The sequence below is a fragment of the Nerophis ophidion genome, linkage group LG03 (genome assembly GCF_033978795.1).
Source record: "Nerophis ophidion isolate RoL-2023_Sa linkage group LG03, RoL_Noph_v1.0, whole genome shotgun sequence".
Taxonomy (NCBI): Eukaryota; Metazoa; Chordata; class Actinopteri; order Syngnathiformes; family Syngnathidae; genus Nerophis; species Nerophis ophidion.
Genome location: NC_084613.1, coordinates 62,294,136 through 62,313,921, shown reverse-complemented (window position 1 = coordinate 62,313,921; position 19,786 = coordinate 62,294,136). Strand labels below are relative to the sequence as shown.

Below are 19,786 nucleotides of genomic sequence, written 5' to 3'. Positions count from 1 at the left end.
ATGAGCAATAGTTTGCACTGTTATACAATTTAATCAATCAGAAACTGATGACAGTGCTGTATTTTACTTCATCTCTTTTTTCAAACCAAAATGCTTTGCTCTGATTAGGAGGGTACTTGAATTAAAAAAATGTTCACATGGGGTACATTACTGAAAAAAGGTTGAGAACCACTGTTGTAGAGGACGTTAAAGGCAGTGCAGTCATGGCAGCCCTCAATAATGTCGGCCGGGTGAAAATTGGGACAAATTCGGGAAAATGGTTGCACCGATAGATTGTCGGGAGGTGCACTAAAATTCAGGAGTCTCCCGGAAGAATCGTGAGGGTTGGCTTTCCCGCCCTAGCATAGAAAGTGAATTTATTAAAAAGTGCATGTTAAATTTTTTAAGAAATCTTTTCTTGCGGCGAAGCCTCACCCAGTTTCTGCATCCAGTGGCCCCCAGGTAAGTTGAGTTGGAGACCCTTGCTTTACAAACTTGGAATTTATCAATTTTGGCCTGTATATCACTGACTCCATTTACAATCGAGATACAGGACACGTTCGGAAACTTGTTCAAATGTCGTCCGTTTGACGTGCTCATATGAATCAATTCCACCAATTGTACTTATTTTTTAATGTGGCAAGTAGGGATGTAACGGTATTGAAGATCGAGCGGTATTCCAGTTTCAAAGTCTTCACAATAAAGCCGTAACGTGTGACGGTATTAAACAAAAAAAACTGTGTGTGTAGTTTTTTTCTGGCGCTTTAGTGTTGACTGGGTCTGGAAATAAACTACATCTCCCAGAATCCTCTGCGCAACGCAGGGACGACAAGGTGGAGCGTGTGGAACGCCATGAGCAGGAAGTAAATTGTGTTCATAATCGATGAGAGGAATTGTTTTTTTGGACATTTCCTGAAGAAATCATCACAATCCATAACTGTCGAAGTTATGTTGCTAACAAACAGGAAAACAAACCCTGGCAAAAACATAACCTCTTTGGCGAAAGTAAAAAAGTTTGCATTCTTCAAAGCAAAGCGCGCCACCTTCTTTTTCAAGCATTTCCAATGTGACACAATCAGCCAGTCATGTCAAAATCAATCAAACAATCAATCAATCAATTAATTATTCAATCAATCAACATTTACTCATACAGCACTTAATCACAAATGTCTTAAAGGGCTGCACAAGCCACAAGGACACCCTGATCCCACATCAGGGTAAGAAAAAAACTCAACCCAATGGACACAATGAGAAACCTCGGGACACGGGAAGAAAAAGAGAAGCTACTTGACAAATCCTCAATCCATCCATCCAATTTCTACTACGTGTATCTCTCAATGTCGCAGAGCTGGTCCCACCCATCCAGCTGCACTCAAAGGAAGGCAGTGTGCAACCCGGACAAGTCGCCACCTCATAAAAATGTCACGCACAAAAAAATATTTGAAGCCAGCAAAGTCAAACATCAGTTTGTGAAGTATTTAAATGATTTAAACTTAAATTGTTAGTTAACTTTTCTGAGATAGCATTTTCCAAACTGATATTAACATGTCTACTGTGGAAGACCATGTGTCTCAGAAAGCAAAATGTATTGTTACTATTAAAGTAAAAGTACCACTGATAGTCACACACACTCGTGGTGAAATTACTCTCTGCTTTTGATCCATCCCCTTGTTTCAAGCCCTGGGAGGTGGGGGGAGCAGTAACCAGCAGCTGTGGCGACATTCGGGAATTCAATTAAAATTGTTTTACACTTGAAGTTTACATTGTCACTTCAAAGACACACAACTTTACTTATTTTTTTTATATTTTCTTCAAACAGTGGCTGTTCCTGCACAACTATTTGCACTTTAAAATACATGTTTGTAGTATGATTCCAATGTTTTAGCATTCTGTTTGTGTGTATGGCATTTTTAGTTATTTTATTTTTCATTTCAAACATACACCGCGATAGTATCGTATTGTGGCCTAAATATCGTCATTTTGATACCGTTACATCCCTAGTGGCGAGCCTTTGGAGCAGGGTCCAGTTAGTTTTGGTACAGTCCTGAGATTATTTTTTTTCGTATTATCCATTTCAATCCGGTTTGTTGCTCTGTAACAATACCACTGGTCAGTGGCGGGCCGTGCATTTCCTAAGGCCTTCAGTGATGTCCGACTTCAATGATTATCTCTCAATAAACCACAATTTATTGCCCCAAATGACCATTGCAGGAGAAATACTATATAGAAACACATTTACACACCACTGCGCATTGAATCATGACCAAAAGTGGACACAACGTATTTTCAGGCGCATTTAAAAAAAATCCATAAACCCGCATCAGCAATTAAAACATATCATATGTGGTACTGTCAAAATAAAAATTGCAAAAAACACTAAATGTGAAAAATTTAAGAAAAAAAATATCTGAACCCACAGTCTGTAGAGCCCATTCGAGCTTCCGGGTTTGGCCGACACCATCTCACAAGAGGTAGTTTCTCTTTAAATATCCTTCTTGAAAATGGCCTTGCAAATATATGTGTTGTCTTGTCTAATCATAAAAGATGCAGACGAGGCGTGTTGGCTGAATTCTTAAAGTTTACTCCACAAGGTGCTCAGACAAAACATCCTGCTAAACGCGGCAACTGCGCAAGCTCTTCACTACTGTGGAATGCTGGGTAATGGAGTTCTTAAGTTACCGAGCTCATAACATCACAACATATATCTGCCTTAGGCCAGATAGAAGGCCATACTGACAACAACTTGTGATCTGATTGGCTATCGCAACCGTCTGTCAACTGTATGTGCCCATTCACTTACAGTGCACAGACACCAGCATTGTTGATTCTGAAGGCTTCGGGCAGATTTGGTACAGCATGGCAACATAAGCCAGCTGAATTCTGATTGGATAATAACTCTATAAACTAAAAACTAGAGCGCTGGAAGGAGCATATTATAACATGAAGAGAATATGAATACTTTTAGACATTTAAAGAAAATAAATTAAAAAAATAGCTTTTTTTATCTTTAGTTATGATCATGATTTGTGCTTATGTTAGTCCAGCAGAGAAGGCCTTGCTGGCCCTGACGGCACGCGGCCTTTACTGTTCCTAATATACGTAAACGACATGTCATCTGCATGTGACTGTGAATTGTTCCTGTTTGCAGATGACTCGGCCCTGCTGGTATCCGGCAAGGACAAATCACAGGTGGAAAAAATCGTCAGTGCCGAACATTGTAGAAATTGCACCTGGCTCGCTGACAATAAGCTATCCATACACTAAAGTAAAACGGAACCTATCCTATTTGCATCCCAAATCTACCTTAAGAAAGTCAGTGACTTCACTATTAAAGTGTGGGACATTGTTATCACCAGAAAAGATGAAGTCACCTACCTAAGTTCCATTCTAGAGGCTAATCTTTCCTGTGATAAAATGGCAACCAAGGTAATCAAAAATGTCAACCAATGAACAAGATTTCTCTACAGAATCTCGTCTCGGGTCAACAAAAGCACCATGAAGATTCTAGCGGGAACTCTCATTCAACCCTTTTTCGATTTTGCACGCACCTCCTGGTACCCCAGCACCTCCTAAACCCTCAAATAAATACTCCAAACATCCTAGAACAAGCTAGTCAGGTTACTTCTAGACCTACACCCCAGATCACACCTCACTCCTACCCCACTTCTCCAAAGTGGGCTTAATCAGGGTGGAAGACAGAGTAAAACAACTTGCACTGAGCCTCGTCTATAAAATTTGCAACACCTCCCTGATACCAAAGTACATGTCAAACAACTTCCATAAAGTATATGATTGCCATAACCACAACACCAGGGGGAGCTCCACAAACCACGTTAAACCCAGATTCCGATCTAACAAAGGTCTTAACTCATTCTCCTTTTATGCCACAACAATATGGAATGCACTCCCAACAGGTGTAAAAGAAAGTGCATCTCTATCCTCCTTCAAAAGTGCACTAAAAGAACACATCCAGGCAGATACAACCCTGATCTAACACCCTCCCCCCAGCAAATCCCACCTCCCCGGATTGTAAATAATCAAAAGTAAATAATCAAATGTACATACTTGTTATTATGCTGTCTGAGCTCACTATGTTTGCTGCTTGCTGTACATATTCTACGAAGTCAGACCTACATTGTTTCAATGTCCATTTCTCAGATGGGGACGGCGTGGCGCAGTGGGGAGAGTGGCCGTGCGCAACCCGAGCGTCCCTGGTTCAATTCCCACCTAGTACCAACCTCGTCACGTCCGTTGTGTCCTGAGCAAGACACTTAGGTAGGTGACTTCATCTTTTCTGGTGATAACAATGTCCCACACTTGCTCCTGATGGGTGCTGGTTGGCGCCTTGCATGGCAGCTCCCTCCATCAGTGTGTGAATGTGTGTGTGAATGGGTAAATGTGGAAGTAGTGTCAAAGCGCTTTGAGTACCTTGAAGGTAGAAAAGCGCTATACAAGTACAACCCATTTATCATTTATTTATCATTTATATTATTGTTGATGACTGAAGTACTGATATCAACCCAACCTAACCCCACCCCAAACCCACCGGATTGTTAATAATGTAAATAATTCAATGTATATACTCCGATGATCTGCGATAGGGTGGCAACTTATCCAGGGTGTAGCCCGCCTTCCGCCCGATTGTAGCTGAGATAGGTACCAGCACCCCCCGCGACCCCAAAGGGAATAAGCGGTAGAAAAATGGATGGATGGATGGATACTCTGATGATTAACCTGTGTGATGACTGTATTATACTGATACTATATATTTATACCATGAATTGATTAACGTGGACCCCGACTTAAACGAGTTGAAAAACTTTTTCGGGTGTTACCATTTAGTGGTCAATTGTACGGAAGATGTACTGTACTGTGCAATCTATCAATAAAAGTCTCAATCAATCAAAAAAAGTACTGCCGCTGGTTGAGTATAGCCATGTAGACAAACAACAATGGTTACTCAGCCCCCACAATGCATTGCGAAATCACCTGCCCTTCGAGCTCTATACTAAAAATCAAAGAATTGTAATATATATATTTGTCCATCCATCCATCCATTTTGTACCGCTTATTCCCTTTGGAATCACGGGGGGACGCTAGTGCCTATCTCAGCTACAATCGGGCGGAAGGCGATCTACACCCTGGACAAGTCGCCATCTCATCGCAGGGCCAACACAGATAGACAGACAATATTCACACTCGCATTCACACACTAGGGCCAAATTTAGTGTTGCCAATCAACCTATCCCCAGGTGCATGTCTTTGGTAGTGGGAGGAAGCCAGAGTACCCGGAGGGAACCCACGCAGTCACGAGGAGGACATGCAAACTCCACACAGAAAGATCCCGAGCCTGGGATTAAACCCCAGACCACTCAGGACCTTCATATTGTGAGGCAGATGTTGTAAGCATTTCACCAATCTCGCGCACTCTGCAAATTTGGACGCGATCTAACAGCAAAACACTGCGTAGTTGGCATCAAGGCCTATTTATCCAAGCGTGAGGGTTGGGAAACGAAGGTGTTTGGCGAGGGATGTGTGGATTCAGGCCGGGTGGCCTATTTCAATTTCCAGGTAACCCTACATTATTATATTTTATAAATAGTAAACCAAATTGTGGTAGTAGTTTAGTCAGTAGTTTAGTCGTGGATGTACACTGTATAGTGATGAATCCAATAAACATTTGATTTGATTTCATTTGACTTTGATTTGACATTAAATTTGCAAAATGCGGTTGCGCATTTTGCAAATTGCGCCCATTGGTATTGTGCTTACAACACTGACGCACTAACCCAGTGGTTCTTAACCTTGGTGGAGGTACCGAACCCCACCAGTTTCATATGCGCATTCACTGAACCCTTCTTTAGTGAAAAATAAAATGTTTTCCAAATTCAAGACAAAGTTATATGTTTTTGGGAACACTTTAGTATGGGTAACATATTCTGAGTACCAAAGACTTAATTCAGAGTTATTTGAACACTAGGGAAACATATTCTAAGTAATAAAGACTTAATTTAGAGTTATATGGTTAGGGTTAGGGTCAGGGTTAGAGGGTTAGGGTTATAATAAGGCCATGCCGAATAAGGCATTAATAAGTACTTAATAATGACTAATTAAGAGCCACTATGTAACTAATTTGTAGGTCAATAAACAACTGATTAATGGTGAATATGTTCCCCATACTAAAGTGTTATCATGGTTTTTTTTACTGGTGCAAAAAATGAACTGTGCATGAACATCACCTTGTTCAAAGAACAAAACCAACACAGTGCATAAACTCACAACAAATTTACACACCTGCAAATCAGTCAGCTGTTGCCGTATCCGTAATACGCCGATAGGGAGAAGTTTGTATGTACACGATGAGTAAATACTCATCGTGTGTTTTGACCTCCGCCGAACCCCTGAGGCCAACTCACCAAACCCCTAGGGTTCAATCGAACCCAGGTTAAGAACCACTGCAATAACCCCTCTTCAACCATGACGCCCTATATATATTTGTATTAAGGCTTAAACAAGTTTTTTTAAGCATGTAAATACAACCCTCTGTGTTGTTATCATTATCTACATTTCAGGCTCTTCTCTTTAAATTGTGCCTTTTTTCTTCATTTAACCCTTGATAAAAACCGAACCGTAAATGGCCCCCAGGTCGCAGTTTGGACATACTGAGTTAACAAATGCAAAACAGCAAAAGCGATAACTTGACAAGTTGACGGCCTCTTTTAAAAAAAAAAAAGTGTGGGGGGGGGGGGAGTATGGTTTCAAAAGAAAAAAAACATGCAAACACAAGGGTTCCAAGCACAAGTGTGTGTTTGGAAAAAACAAAGTTGCTAGCTGCAAGCATCGCTACATCGGCGTGTAGCTGCCACACCACCCCGGGTTTGCTATCACTGTGCTCGGACACTTCTGTCTCGACGGCTCGGTGTCTTACCGTGTGGACGGGCGATGGAATGAGGAGGTAAACAATCACTTCCACGGAGCAGGAGAAGGATGTGTCAGGTGTACGCTTCCCGCAAGTGAAGCAGGAAAAGAGCGTGGACGGCGACTCATGTTGACTTGAAGAGGAAGAAAAAAAAGTCCAAACTGCCAAAGCGGCCAGGCGTTGCTCTCCAGAGTAGAAGCAAGATGGCAGGGACCGTCCGGGGATAAATATTTGTCCAATGTGGTGACAAAAAGACAACAAGTACGACTCACTTGTGCGTGTTTTTACATAACAGCATCATCCGCTTTTTATGTTGACGCATCACGACGAGAAAACATGGAGTTTCTTAAAGGGCCCACACTTTGACAACACGCTCCACGACACCTTGCTCGGACGCGGACTTCATCATGGTGGCTTTACGGCACACCCCCTTTACCCTACATAACTCTTTTTAATACATGCTTCTTCTCTAACACTTTAGGGTTGTCTGTTCACTGGGGGACTGTTATACACCACTTTTTGAGACGACCCGGCACTCAGTAATCTGATACTTTTCTTTTGATATTTATTATATGATTTCGCCTCGAATTTGTTAATCTTGTTTATACAATACCAGGTAAATATTTTGAGGTGTGAATATACTAACCCACATGAGTTGGGAAATTGTGTTAGATGTAAATATAAACGGAATACAATGATTTGCAAATCATTTTCAACCCATATTCAGTTGAATGCACTACAAAGACAAGATATTTGAGGTTCAAACTCATAAACTTTATTTTTTTTTGCAAATAATAATTAATTTAGAAGTGAATGGCTGCAACACGTGCCAAAGTAGTTGGGAAAGGGCATGTTCACCACTGTGTTACATCACCTTTTCTTTTAACAACACTCAATAAACACTTGGGAACAGAGGAAACTAATTGTGGAAGCTTTGAAAGTGGAATTATTTCCCATTCTTGTTTTATGTAGAGCAGTGGTTCTTAACCGGGGTTCGGTGAGTCGGCCTCAGGGGTTCGGCGGAGCCTCCGCCACGGAGGTAAAGACACACTCGACTTATCGTGTAAATAAATGATAAGTGGGTTGTACTTGTATAGCGCTTTTCTACCTTCAAGGAACTCAAAGCGCTTTGACACTACTTCCACATTTACCCATTCACACACACATTCAAACACTGGAATGCAGTGAGCTGCCATGCAAGGCGCTAACCAGCACCCATCAGGAGCAAGGGTGAAGTGTCTTGCTCAAGGACACAACGGACGTGACGAGGTTGGTACTAGGTGGGGATTGAACCAGGGACCCCCGGGTTGCGCACGGCCACTCTTCCACTGCGCCACACCAGTTCTGCCTATCAGCGTATTATGGATACCCCCAAACAATGTTCCCTCTAATTTTCCATCTGATTTGCAGGTTGTTTGATTGATCGATTTGAAAGTTTTACTAGCAGATTGCAAAGGAAGAGAATACATTAAATGAAACAGTAGTTTACACAGTACAGTACATATTCCGTACAATTGACCACTAAATGGTAACACCCAAATGAGTTTTTCAACTTGTTTAAATCGGGGTCCACGTTAATCAATTCATGGTAATGTGTTTAAGGTGTGTAATTTGTTGTGAGTTAATGCACGTTCATTTTGTGCAACAGTAAAAAAACATACCTTTTTCTTGAATATTTGGCCCTGCGATGAGGTGGCGACTTGTCCAGGGTGTACCCTGCCTTCCGCCCGATTGTAGCTGAGATAGGCGCCAGCGCCCCCCGCGACCCCGAAAGGGAATAAGCGGTAGAAAATGGATGGATGGATGGATGAAAAACAAAAACAAAAAATCACTAAAGAAGGGTTTGGTGAATGTGCTTATGAAACTGGTGGGGTTCGGCACCTCCCACAAGGTTAACAACCACTGATGTAGAGCTTTAGTCGTTCAACAGTCCGGGGTCTCTGTTGTCGTATTTTACGCTTCATAATGCGCCACACATTTTTGATGGGAGACAGGTCTGGACTGCAGGCGGGCCAGGACAGTGCCCTCACTCTTTTACTACGAAACCACGCTGTTGTAACACGTGCCTTGGCATTGTCTTGCTGAAATAAGCAGGGGCGTACATGATAACGTTGCTTGGATGACAACATATGTTGCTCCAAAACCTGTATGGCCCATTCAGCATTAATGGTGCCTTCACAGATGTGTAAGTTACCCATGCCTTGGGATCATCCAGATCTATCATCCCTCAACAAGCGCAGTGAAATCATTTCAACATGCCGCCACAGACGGAAACACCTCCTAGGTAACACATGAGCCAATCATCACGCCCTACGCCTGCCTGTACCCACCACCCACTCTGTGCCCTATATAAACCATTGTATGTGAATGCTTCCAAATCTCCTGATGATTGAGGGAACCCCTCATGAAACAGTTCTGTAGAGATGAAGTAGTCTTGTGATTTTTCCCACACCTACATATATATATGTATATATATATAAAATTATATTATAAATATACATAGATGTATATATATATATATATATATATATATATATATATATATATATATATACATGTGTATATATATATATATATATATATATATATATATATATGTATATATATATATATGTATATATATATATATATATATATACACACACACATACATACAGGGCAGCACGGTGAAACAGGGGTTAGTGCATGTGCCTCACAATACGAAGGTCCTTGCATGTTCTCCCCGTGACTGCGTGGGTTGCCTCTGGGTACTCCGGCTTCCTCCCACCTCCAAAGACATGCACCCAGGACAGGTTGATTTTCAACACTAAATCGACCCTAGTGTGTGAATGTGAGCGTGAATGTTGTCTGTCTATCTGTGTTGGCCCTGCGAAGAGGTGGCAACTTGTTCAGGGTGTACCTTGCCTTCTGCCCGAATGCAGCTGAGATAGGCTCCAGCACCCCCGTGACCCCGAAAGTTAATTTCCTACTCAGTGGCCTAGTGGTTAGAGTGTACGCCCTGAGATCGGTAGGTCGTGAGTTCAAACCCCGGCCGAGTCCTACCAAAGACTATTAAAAAAAATGGGACCCATTGCCTCCCTGCTTGGCAATCAGCATCAAGGGTTGGAATTGGGGAATAAGCACCGGTGCTGCCCACTGTTCCCCTCACCTCCCAGGGGGTGATCAAGGGGATGGGTCAAATGCAGAGGACAAATTTCTCCACACCTAGTGTGTGTGACAATCATTGGTACTTTAACTTTAACTTTAAGTCGCCACCTCATCACAGGGCCAACACAGATAGACAGACAACATTCACGCTCACATTCACACACTAGGGCCAATTTAGTGTTGCCAAACACTAAACAAACACTTTCCATCATGCATTCAGCTACAAGTTGATGTACCCTGCACACGATGTGGACTTTGTGACTGCTGGTTCCGGAGTTGGCGCAACATGCTTGAAGTGCTGTCTCCCTTCGCGGGGACATTTTTTCCTGCATTTTCATGTGATGTGTATATGCTGACTGTCCTCAATTATTTTACATTCAACTTGCTTTACCAATCCAAAATAAGTCCAGACTTCAGATAGTGTTTGTTTGCTACGAGGACAACATGTAAAGAACATTGTCCGTGTGTTGTTTTCTGCCATTGCAAACGGCGTCGGAGGCGCTACTGCTGCGTTTCCAGGAAGTGGGTAATGTCGCCTAAAAAACATTAATAAATGATGGTTTTTCTATAATTACAAAATTAAATGGCATTACTAACCGTCCGGAATTGTAGCGTGGTTTATCTTTATACCCTTTACCATTATATCCCTAACATATACACATACACCTATAAACATTACATATATAAACATAATGTATAAGGGCTGTCAATGTTAACGTGTTAACGCATGTCATTAATAAAAAAAATATTTTCTTTACCATAAATTAATTGATTGAGACTTTTATTGGTAGATTTCACAGTACAGTACATATTTCGTACAACTGGTAACACCCGAATAAGTTTTTCAACTTGTTTAAGTCGGGGTCCACGTTAATCAAATCATGGTAGAATGATGATCAATGTCAATCAATGTATTTTTTTAAATTTCGGCAATCTTCACATAAAACAAAGAACAACAACAAGAAAAGAAAAAGAAAAAAAAAAAACCACTCATTTGAGCAATGATTGAGCTGAAAGGGTGTAGGTTGAAGCAACGCTTATATAAACCTACCCCATCACAACAAGAACAAGGTTCAAAATATATCAAATCTAAAACATGCTTCACTTATATTACTTTTCTTTTTAAACAACATATAAGCAACATATATGTAGCACACGTCTCATATACACAGTTTAACATTTAAATCAAACATATACATTTGTACACTTATATATATACTATATATACACAATTTATTTAAATTCCATATAAAGTGGTAATATATACATTTTAATATAACCTATATGTATAATTCTGAAATCATAAATTGTATTTATATACATATATTATTGCCTTTCTAAAACAATGTTTGCTCTTCTTTCTTATATTTACTAATGATAAATGATTTAAAAAGCTTTTTAAACTGGTTTATGTTGGTGCTGTGTTTTATTTCATCCTTTAAACAGTTCCATATTTTAACCCCTGCTATTGTTATACTCATTCGTTTCTGCGTTGTTCTACAATATTAGATCTTAAAAAGTAGTTCTCCTCTTAAATTATAATTCCCTTCTCTTTGTGAAAATCTTCTCTGTATCCCTGTTGGAAGTAAATCTTTACTTGCTTTATAAATCATTTGGGCAGTCTTGAGTTGGATGAGATCTGGTAGTTTTAAATCAAATGATTAACTAAAGTGTATGTTTATTACACAAGCAGTGATCACGTCAAACACCAGTGATAGTTAGAGCGATGTGCTGCACGCCCACTTCCGCTTCAAAATGAACCTGGATAAAATTTTTGATAAAACTGAGGTCATTAGTTAGTATTGCAAACTTTCTTATCATCAGCACACATCAAGTTTAAAATAGTATCTTAAACCTTGACCTGTTCAACGGCCTTGTGGTTAGAGTGTCCGCCCTGAGACTGGAAGGTTGTTAGTTCAAACCCTGGCCGAGTTATACCAAAAACTATAAAAATGGGACCCATTACCTCCCTGCTTGGCATCAATGGTTGGAATTGGGGGTTAAATCACCAAAAATGATTCCCGGGCGCGGCCCCCACTGCTGCTCACTGCTCCTCTCACCTCCCAGGGGGTGAACATGGGGATGGGTCAAATGCACAGGATAATTTCACCACACCTCGTGTGTGTGTGACTACCGTTGGGACTTTAACTTGAACTTAACTTAAAGCGAAACATGTACATGAGGGTGGTGCCGCTAGCGTAAGTGCTACTTAAATAGGGTTGCCAGACGTCCCTTGAAAAGGAAATTGTCCCGTATTTAGGAACAAAAGTATGCGTTCCATATTCAGCTGTCAAGGGAGGCATTCCCCCAAAGTAGTTTTATTAATTGGTGGCCAACTGAGACGATTGTTTTGTTTTTATGTTGGTGCGCCCTGTAAAAGAAAAAGGTACATTGTGACGGCATCGAGCAGGCATCTTGTCAGTGCAGCAGATAACTAAAGTAAGTTTATAAACGTTTATATAAAAGTGTTCTGTTGTGTATGGTTTCATTAAAGGCCTACTGAAATGAGATTTTAAACAGGGATAGCAGGTCCATTCTATGTGTCATACTTGATCATTTCGCGATATTGCCATATTTTTGCTGAAAGGATTTAGTAGAGAAGATCAACAATAAAGATCGCAACTTTTGGTCGCTAATAAAAAAGCCTTGCCTTTACCGAAAGTAGCAGACGATGTGCGCGTGACGTCACCGATTTTAGGGCTCCTCACATCCTCACATTGTTTATAATGTGAGCCTCCAGCAGCAAGAGTTATTCGGACCGAGAAAGCGACAATTTCCCCATTAATTTGAGCAAGGATGAAAGATTTCTGGATGAGGAAATTTAGAGTGAAGGACTAGAAAAAAAAGAGAAAAAAAGGTGATTGCATTGGGAGCGATTCAGGTGTTTTTAGACATATTTACTGGGATAATTCTGGGAAATCCCTTATCTTTCTATTGTGTTGCTAGTGTTTTAGTGAGTTAAATAGTACCTGATAGTCGCAGGGGTGTGTCCACGGGTGTGTTGACGCCAGTCTCTCACGAAGCTGCCGCAGGACAGAAGCTCCTTTGATCTCCGGTAAGAGGCGACTTATTACCAGAATTTTATCACCGAAAACTGCCGGTTGACATGTAGTCGTGATCCATGTTCGCTTGACCGCTCTGATCCATAATAAAGCTTCACCTCCGGGAATTTTAAACAAGGAAACACTGTGTGTTTGTGTGGCTAAAGGCTAAAAGCTTCCCACCTCCATCTTTCTATTTTGACTTCTCCATTATTAATTGAACAAATTGCAAAAGATTCAGCAACACAGATGTCCAAAATACTGTGTAATTGCGCGATGAAAAGAGACAACTTTTAGCCGTAAGTGGTGCTGGGCTGATATGTCCCCTCCAACAAATAACGTCACAAACACGCGTCATCATACGCGTCATCATTCCGCGACGTTTTCAACAGGAAACTCCGCTGGAAATTTAAAATTGTAATTTAGTAAACTAGACCGGCCGTATTGGCATGTGTTGCAATGTTAAGATTTAATCATTGATATATAAACTATCAGACTGTGTGGTCGGTAGTAGTGGGTTTCAGCAGGCCTTTAAGTGCAATATTTGTGCCACCTGTTTGTTTGGTTACTGAGTGCAGTTGGCTCAAAGTTGCACACATCTCGTCATTCACTGAGGATAGTTTACACCCCTTGGTAGGAGGAGAGATTAATGTGGCTTAAAGCTATTAGTGGCCTGTCATTTATTCCACTGTAATGAGCTATTAGAGTGTTTTTGATGCTTGTATTTAATGATAAATTACACAACACAGCATGAAGACAAATACCTCACTGAGAGGAAATCTCCTTCATAAATGAAGCACAATTGAAAAGTTGCCAATCACATTAGTGAAATACACATCTCACCTCTCTATTCGTCACAGTAGTTTTCATAGTGATGAACGTTGGAGATGTGTTCTATCATAAAGCTGCACACAAAATGTATTATTTTTTAAGTTAAGCAAGACATACCCCTGTTGAATAAATGTTTATTTTTATTAAGTTAAGCTGGCAATATATCTTATTTTAGACCAACAAAAAAGTGCACTTAATTCTTACTGTCACCAAGTGTTGAGCAAATCAATCACGTGCAGTTCAGTAAAATAATTGGAAAAACGTTCCCAAATGACATTCTGACTACAACATTGCATTTGCATTTTTTTAGAAAATGTTATTTATGCAAGCAAATAATAACCTGTGTCTTCACGGTGGAAGAGGGGTTAGTCCGTCTGCCTCACAATACAAAGGTCCTGAGTTGTCCTGGGTTCAATCCCGGGCTCGGGATCTTTCTGTGTGGAGTTTTCATGTTCTCCCCGTGACTGCGTGGGTTCCCTCCGGGTACTCCGGCTTCCTCCCACCTCCAAAGACATGCACCTGGGGATAGGTTGATTGGCAACACTAACTTGGCCCTACTGTGTGAATGTGAGTGATCGTTTCCCTGCCGTCTTCTTCTCCCACTGTCCCGTCACAGTACGTTCTGGCCATGACAGAACCAGACGGTAAAGACATGACGCGTACTCCACCCACCTCCAGAGCCTCCCCTGTTCCCAGTGTCGCAGTCATGCACACGGCACTCCAGCAGCACCAAGAGCGTTTTTGTGTACTGGAAAACAAGCTTGATGCTGCTTTTGCTAACTTGTTAGCTCGACTGGACTTGATTTCCCCAGGCTGAGCCACCCGCCCCTGCCGCTGCAGCCCCCATGCTGCCCCATGCTGCCCTCTTCTTCCTGCGAGCCGAAGATCGCTAGCCCCAGAGCCTTCGAAGGGGGATTTTGAACTTGCCGTGGCTTCTTGGTCCAGTGTGACAAGGTGTTTCGTCACCAGCCCTCCCGTTACACTTCTGACGGGGCCAAGATAGCTTTCATTTTCTCACTATTGACAGGAAGGGCCCTTCAGTGGGCCACGGCTGCGGTTGACCACAACCTTGGCCTCAGCACAAATTTTGCCACTTTTCGCTCAGAGTTCCAGGCAGTATTTGACCACCCTGCCGATGGAGGAGATGCCGCCTCATGTCTTCACTCCCTCCAGCAAGGCTCTCGTTCTGTTGCAGACTACACCCTCGATATACGCACCCTAGCCGCTGACAGCGGGTGGGATAATAAGGCCTCTCTGAAGAAATCAAGGACGAATTGTTGCGAGACCGACCAGCCATCTACCATGACCTCATCCAATTGGCCCTGCTCATGGACCAGAGGCTAAGGGAACGGACAGCGGAATGAAAACTTGCAGCCTGCGAGAGGACGAGACGGCCGACGTGGGAATATCGGACAACTTCCTACTCATCTACTGTTGCCAGAGATCCGGCTGTGGGTGCCCATTTGGTGGACCAGTCTGGGTTTTTCCCCACACCTTCCAGAGGGCTGGGACCCATGTAGTTGGGCAGGACACGACTTGCCGCTGAGGAACGGGAGAGGAGGTTCCGGCAGCGCCTCTGCCTATACTGTGGTTGTGCGCGTCACATGATCCAGACCTGCCCCACGCAGCCAAAAGATCAGGCTCACTAGTAAGGGGAGTACTAGTGAGCCACACTACCTTTCCCCAGGGTCGCAGTGACCCTGGCAGTCTCTTCCCGGCAACTTTATCTTGGGAGTTAAAGAGTCTGAGGGTGGAAGCATATTTGGACTCAGGAGCAGATGAGAGCTTCATGGACCATGATTTTGCCTGTCAAGCCGGGATTGAACTTCTGCCCCTGAAAAAGTCCTTACCAGCTCAGGCCTTGGAGGGGTCATCCCCTAGGACCTATCACCCACCGTACAGCACTGGTCACACTAACCCTTTCAGGCAACCACGTGGAGCAAATTAACTTTTTGATCCTTAATGCCCCTGTAGCTCCTGTTGTCCTCGGCCGCTCATGGCTTCGCCAGCATGACCCCCATATTTCCTGGATCTCTGGGAAAATCCTATCCTGGAGCACCGCATGCAATGCTAACTGCCTCAAGGCAGAACCCCAAGCTCAAGTCTTCCCCATCTGACCTGTCTGGGGTTCCCGCTGTTTACCATGACCTCGCAGCCGTTTCAGTAAGGCACAGGCACTATCCCTAACCCCGCACAGACCGTACGATTGTGCCATTGATCTCGTACCTGACGCTGTATTTCCTAGCCGCCTGTACAACCTGTCCATACCCGAGAAGAAGGCCATGTCTGACTATATCACAGACTCACTCTCTTCAGGGATCATCACTCCCTCCAAGTCACCGGTAGCCGCTGGATTTTTCTTTATTGGCAAGAAGGATGGCTCCCTATGCCCTTGCATTGACTACCGAAAACTCAACGCCATCACGGTCAAGAACCGGTATCCCCTTCCACTCATGAGCTCCTCCTTCGAACCTCTTGCTCCTGCAACAGTCTTCACCAAACTTGACCTCCGCAATGCTCACCATCTTGTCCGGATTAGGAAGGGGGATGAGTGGAAGACAGCCTTCATCACACACCTTGGCCACTTCGAGTACAAGGTCATGCCCTTCGACCAGACCAACGCCCCAGCCGTCTTTCAAGCTCTTGTTAACGACGTTTTAAGAGCCTCGAATTTTATAAGGTAATGATCGGACAATACTTTAGTATACGGGAGTATCGTAACTTTGGAAGCGGTGATACCCCTGACAAGCACTAGGTCTATCGTATTACCGTTGCGATGCGTGGGTTAATTTATTATTTGTGTGAGACCACAGCTATCAATTATAGTCTGGAGCGCTACGCACGGTGGGTCCGATGGGGTATTCATATGGATATTAAAGTCCCCCATTATGATTATATTATCAGCGTGTGTCACTAGATCAGCAACGAACTCTGAGAATTCATTGATAAAGTCCGAATAGGGCCCTGGGGGGCGGTAGATAACAATCATTACCTTATAAAATTCGAGGTTCAGACGCATGTTCGTCAAACTAATAATAATAATAACTGCTATAGCAGCCGCAACATTAATACGGCCACAACGACAACTCTTGCTGACCTACTGCCCTCGGTAATGGCACCATTCCCAAAATATGTGGGCTCTATTGATAACCTCACTAACAACTTTAACGACGCCCTGCGCGAAACCATTGATAACATAGCACCGCTAAAGTTAAAAAAGGCTCCAAAAAAGCGCACCCCGTGGTTTACAGAAGAAACTAGAGCTCAGAAATTATTATGCAGAAAGCTGGAACGCAAATGGCGCACGACTAAACTTGAGGTGCACCATCAAGCATGGAGTGATGGTTTAATAACTTATAAACGCATGCTTACCTTAGCTAAAGCTAATTATTACTCAAATCTCATCCACCGTAATAAAAACGATCCTAAATTTTTGTTTAGTACGGTAGCATCGCTAACCCAACAAGGGACTCCTTCCAGTAGCTCCACCCACTCAGCTGATGACTTTATGCAATTCTTTAGTAAGAAAATTTAAGTCATTAGAAAGGAGATTAAAGACAATGCGTCCCAGCTACAAGGGGGTTCTATTAACACTGACACTATTGTATATACGGCGGATACTGCCCTCCAAAATAGTTTCTCTCGTTTTGAGGAAATAACATTAGAGGAATTGTTACAACGTGTAAATGGAATAAAACAGACAACATGTTTACTTGACCCTCTTCCTGGGAAACTGATCAAGGAGCTCTTTGTATTATTAGGTCCATCAGTGCTAAATATTATAAACTTATCACTTTCCTCGGGCACTGTTCCCCTAGCATTCAAAAAAGCGGTTATTCATCCTCTTCTTAAAAGACCTAACCTCGATCCTGACCTCATGGTAAACTACCGACCGGTGTCTCACCTTCCCTTTATTTCAAAAATCCTCGAAAAAATTGTTGCGGAGCAGTTAAATGAACACTTAGCGTCTAACAATCTATGTGAAACCTTTCAATCCGGTTTCAGGGCAAATCACTCGACGGAGACAGCCCTCGCAAAAATGACTAATGATCTATTGCTAACGATGGATTCTGATGCGTCATCTATGTTGCTGCTCCTCGATCTTAGCGCTGCTTTCGATACTGTCGATCATAATATTTTATCAGAACGTATCAAAACATGAATTGGTATGTTAGACTTAGCCTTGTCTTGGTTTAACTCTTATCTTACTGATAGGATGCAGTGTGTCTCCCATAACAATGTGACCTCGGACTACGTTAAGGTAACGTGTGGAGTTCCCCAGGGTTCGGTCCTTGGCCCTGCACTCTTCAGCATCTACATGCTGCCGCTAGGTGACATCATACGCAAATACGGTGTTAGCTTTCACTGTTATGCTGATGACACCCAACTCTACATGCCCCTAAAGCTGACCAACATGCCGGATTGTAGTCAGCTGGAGGCGTGTCTTAATGAAATTAAACAATGGATGTCCGCTAACTTTTTGCAACTCAACGCCAAAAAAACGGAAATGCTGATTATCGGTCCTGCTAGACACCGAACTCTCTTTAATAATACAACTCTAACATTTGACAACCAAACAATTAAACAAGGCGACACGGTAAAGAATCTGGGTATTATCTTCGACCCAACTCTCTCCTTTGAGGCACACATTAAAAGCGTTACTAAAACGGCCTTCTTTCATCTCCGCAATATCGCTAAAATTCGCTCCATTCTGTCCACTAAAGACGCTGAGATCATTATCCATGCGTTTGTTACGTCTCGCCTCGACTACTGTAACGTATTATTTTCGGGTCTCCCCATGTCTAGCATTAAAAGATTACAGTTGGTACAAAATGCGGCTGCTAGACTTTTGACAAGAACAAGAAAGTTTGATCACATTACGCCTGTACTGGCTCACCTGCACTGGCTTCCTGTGCACTTAAGATGTGACTTTAAGGTTTTACTACTTACGTATTAAATACTACACGGTCTAGCTCCATCTTATCTTGCCGATTGTATTGTACCATATGCCCCGGCAAGAAATCTGCGTTCAAAGGACTCCGGCTTATTAGTGATCCTCAAAGCCCAAAAAAAGTCTGCGGGCTGTAGAGCTTTTTCATTTCGGGCTCCAGTACTCTGGAATGCCCTCCCGGTAACAGTTCGAGATGCCACCTCAGTAGAAGCATTTAAGTCTCACCTTAAAACTCATTTGTATACTCTAGCCTTTAAATAGACTCCCTTTTTAGACCAGTTGATCTGCCGTTTCTTTTCTTTTTCTTCTATGTCCCACTCTCCTTTGTGGAGGGAGTCCGGTCCGATCCGGTGGCCATGTACTGCTCACCTGTGTATCGGCTGGGGACATCTCTGCGCTGCTGATCAGCCTCCGCTTGGGATGGTTTCCTGCTGGCTCCGCTGTGAACGGGACTCTCGCTGCTGTGTTGGATCCGCTTTGGACTGGACTCTCGCGACTGTGTTGGATCCATTATGGATTGATCTTTCACAGTATCATGTTCTCATATGTTCTCATAGTCATCAGTATCATCAGTATCACAGTATCATGTTCTCATAGTCATCATTGTCACCGACGTCCCACTGGGTCATTATTGTAACCGATGTCCCACTGGGTGTGAGTTTTCCTTGCCCTTATGTGGGCCTACCGAGGATGTCGTAGTGGTTTGTGCAGCCCTTTGAGACACTAGTGATTTAGGGCTATATAAGTAAACATTGATTGATTGATTGATTAAGAGACATGCTCGAGAAATTTGTGGTTGTTTACCTGGATGATATTCTGGTGTTCTCTCACAACATGCAGGAGCATCAGCAGCATGTCCGGCAGGTTCCACAGCCCCTCCTCAAGAATCGCTTGTTCGTCAAGGCAGAGAAATGTGAG

The 19,786-nt window shown here is 42.7% G+C and overlaps 1 protein-coding gene across 1 annotated transcript in view; it reads right to left on the bottom strand.

The window, feature by feature from the left end:
• Window positions 1–7,332, bottom strand: part of bahd1 (bromo adjacent homology domain containing 1) — a 135,818-nt gene extending 128,486 nt beyond the window's left edge. Inside the window, exon 1 of the mRNA XM_061895834.1 lies at window positions 6,908–7,332. The gene's annotated coding sequence lies outside the window, so the exon portion shown is untranslated. The remainder of the gene's footprint in view (window positions 1–6,907) is intronic.
• Between the last annotated feature and the right edge of the window lie 12,454 nt (window positions 7,333–19,786).